The following is a 4,016-nucleotide window of genomic DNA, read 5'->3' as shown; positions in this document are numbered from 1 at the left end:
CAACCTTAGACCAGCTATCCTAGTAGCGTGGATACGAGCAGTCTTCGGGCTAATCTCTAGAGGGCGTGTTAAGCCAGCTGTTACACCATCACATACCCCTTGAACACCAAGTGAAAGAACACCACACAAGTGTTATGAAAATAAACAGTATATTTATTAGAATCACAACAGCCCTGTACTCTTTATGAGGACAGGGTACTAAGCACAGAACAGAACTCTTAGGAAAATACTTCAAGTGCACAATCAACACAAGTGCCCGAGGGCACGGAAAGTTTAGTGGTCTCGGGCGGACCCGATAAGGCAAGTCGGAAGCGAGGGACTAGGGACCCTTAAGTAAGGAGGCTATGCAGGCACCGAAATGCCGAAGTTACCTAGCCCCAAGGGCTGCGGCTGCACAAGTCTTTACAGGCGTCGGGGGTCTTCGCTGACGAGCCAGTAGCCGGAAGGAAGGAGTTGCTGGCCGGCGACCAGTGGAAATAGTTCGTAGAGATCCAAGCCTGGATCAGAGATTGATGCCACCTGAAAGCCGAGGGGACCAAGTTCGTACTACTAGCCAGTAGTCAGAGGGTACCAGGAGGGCACCGGATGATCGTCACCTCGACTAGGTGAGTGGGCGACGCTAGGCTCTGCAGTCTCACGGACCAGGAGGCGTTGTCGGCGACCAGGATGGAGGTGCGAGCTGTCCCACGAAGATTGATGCTGTCGGCGTCGCTGGGCCCAGGATTGGGCAACACGCCTTGGCAAATTTCAGGGCCACGTGGTGGGCCTAAAATGGCGTCTTGAGTGGACCAGGAGGGTCCGGGATGCTCCTCTCGCAGAAGGGAGCAAGGGCCAGTCTGGAGCAACCAGACCAGCAGCGTTGGTTGTCTGTTGTCGTCCAAAAGAGTCACAAGCCAGCGGCTAGTGATCGGACAACGTGCTGAACAGCGAAGCAGAAGGGCCCCACGCCGATCGTGGAGATGCGGGGAGGCTGCACTTCGGTGCTGGAGCTGCTCAGGGTCGGCTCTTCTCGGACCCCAGAGCACTCACCAGAGGATTCCTTCGGTGGTCGTGCTGGTTAAGAAAGCGTGCAGGTTTTAATGATGGCCGGTCCCTCGAGGTCTCGTCGCACCCACAGATCTCAGCTGAGCTGACGACGTGGGTAGAGGTCAGAGGTGCCAGGGAAGCCGGTTCTCGTCGAGCTGGGCCGTCGGATTTCTGAGGAAGGACTTGCAGCAAACCGCAGAGTTCTTAGATGGTGCCTGCGGACGCAGGGTGACTACTCCTTAGCCACAAGGGAGAAATCTTGAGAAGAGTCTCGAAGTCCTTTCGTAGAAAGTATTCTTGATTCAAAGATGATCTAATTTGGAAGGGTCCCCGCTCCGGCCTTTATCCTAAAGAAAGGGGTGGGTACATGACTAGGTCCTGCCCTAGGGGTGGGACCAGGAAGGGGGGTAGTTACACCTCTCTCCCCTGCCGGACTTTCCCCAGGTCAGGGGCTGCGCGCCCCTGGAACTGGTTCTAACCGGCAGATGCGTAGTGAGCACCGGGGTGCCACTCCGCAGTCACCTTCTTGTAAAGCCCTGCCTACCCAGGATACACAAAACCCTGTCTGGGATGGTGCGAACACCGCCCCGGACAGGAAACCCTTTGTCCAAGCTCTCCCCGCTGGAAGGCTGCCACCACAGACACGAGTCTGACCTCCTGATGCTGGGAGTCCTTCCAGCGGGGAGAGCTTGGACAAAGGGTTTCCTGTCCGGGGCGGTGTTCGCACCATCCCAGACAGGGTTTTGTGTATCCTGGGTAGGCAGGGCTTTACAAGAAGGTGACTGCGGAGTGGCACCCCGGTGCTCACTACGCATCTGCCGGTTAGAACCAGTTCCAGGGGCGCGCAGCCCCTGACCTGGGGAAAGTCCGGCAGGGGAGAGGGGTGTAACTACCCCCCTTCCTGGTCCCACCCCTAGGGCAGGACCTAGTCATGTACCAACCCCTTTCTTTAGGATAAAGGCCGGAGCGGGGACCCTTCCAAATTAGATCATCTTTGAATCAAGAATACTTTCTACGAAAGGACTTCGAGACTCTTCTCAAGATTTCTCCCTTGTGGCTAAGGAGTAGTCACCCTGCGTCCGCAGGCACCATCTAAGAACTCTGCGGATTGCTGCAAGTCCTTCCTCAGGAATCCGACGGCCCAGCTCGACGAGAACCGGCTTCCCTGGCACCTCTGACCTCTACCCACGTCGTCAGCTCAGCTGAGATCTGTGGGTGCGACGAGACCTCGAGGGACCGGCCATCATCAAAACCTGCACGCTTTCTTAACCAGCACGACCACCGAAGGAATCCTCTGGTGAGTGCTCTGGGGTCCGAGAAGCCCCGACCCTGAGCAGCTCCAGCACCGAAGTGCAGCCTCCCCGCATCTCCACGATCGGCGTGGGGCCCTTCTGCTTCGCTGTTCAGCACGTTGTCCGATCACTAGCCGCTGGCTTGTGACTCTTTTGGACGACAACAGACAACCAACGCTGCTGGTCTGGTTGCTCCAGACTGGCCCTTGCTCCCTTCTGCGAGAGGAGCATCCCGGACCCTCCTGGTCCACTCAAGACGCCATTTTAGGCCCACCACGTGGCCCTGAAATTTTCCAAGGCTTGTTGCCCAATCCTGGGCCCAGCGACGCCGACAGCATCAATCTTCGTGGGACAGCTCGCACCTCCATCCTGGTCGTTGACAACGCCTCCTGGTCCGTGAGACTGCAGAGCCTAGCGTCGCCCACTCACCTAGTTGAGGTGACGATCATCCGGTGCCCTCCTGGTACCCTCTGACTACTGGCTAGTAGTATGAACTTGGTCCCCTCTGCTTTCAGGTGGCATCTATCTCTGATCCAGGCTTGGATCTCTACGAACTATTTCCACTGGTCGCCGGCCAGCAACTCCTTCCTTCCGGCTCCTGGCTCGTCAGCGAAGACCCCCGACGCCTGTAAAGACTTGTTCAGCCGCAGCCCTTGGGGCTAGGTAACTTCGGCATTTCGGTGCCTGCATAGCCTCCTTACTTAAGGGTCCCGAGTCCCTCGCTTCCGACTTGCCTTATCGGGTCCGCCCGAGACCACTAAACTTTCCGTGCCCTCGGGCACTTGTATTGATTGTGCACTTGAAGTATTTTCCTAAGAGTTCTGTTCTGTGCTTAGTACCCTGTCCCCATAAAGAGTACAGGGCTGTTGTGATTCTAATAAATATACTGTTTATTTTCATAACACTTGTGTGGTGTCCTTTCACTTGGTGTTCAAGGGGTATGTGATGGTATAACAGCTGGCTTAACACGCCCTCTAGAGTTTAGCCCGAAGACTGCTCGTATCCACGCTACTAGGATAGCTGGTCTAAGGTTGACTTACAACCAATCACCATGAGGTTCGTTTGGACCGATGCATAGTGGTCGCTAGAATACTGAACACTGCATATCGGGCCAACTTCTCACATTGGTGAGCAGCGGTTGGGATTTGAGCTTGCTGTTTTACCACGCGTATCCTAAGAATATCTTGTGAAAGATCGCATAAGTACTTCAGGTACATATAACTTAGCTTAGAATACTCTGAGTTCTACTGAACCAGCTGTTGTAGCTCCGCAAGGCTTAGCACACCTTGGCTACAACTCTTAGCAAGGGATCTGTAGGTAAACATATAGTGTAGGTAGGTGCATCACTTACACCACACTAGAAGCAGCATGTCCGACAACGGAGGAAACTCTGAGTCTCCCCTTGTGTCAGTCGACCCTCCACAGGTCACGTCCAGATATGCTGCACTTAGCTTCCAAGAGATGCGACAACTCTGTACATCTCGGAAGTTAAAACAGGGTTCAAACCCTACAACTCAGTTTCTGATCGGTCTCTTGGAGACTTATGATGCTAGGAGGGCCGGTAACACCGACCCTTCTCATCCGGAAGGGAGTATGCCCCCCCTCGAGGGAACCGCAGGTGACCCTGACCTTATCCATCTCTCCGCAGAAGGTGAAGAGGAGGATGAGGAACCAGAGACATCTGAGGACGAGGCAGAC

The sequence above is a fragment of the Lissotriton vulgaris genome, chromosome 5 (genome assembly GCF_964263255.1).
Source record: "Lissotriton vulgaris chromosome 5, aLisVul1.2, whole genome shotgun sequence".
Taxonomy (NCBI): domain Eukaryota; kingdom Metazoa; phylum Chordata; class Amphibia; order Caudata; family Salamandridae; genus Lissotriton; species Lissotriton vulgaris.
This window is presented reverse-complemented; position numbering follows the sequence as displayed.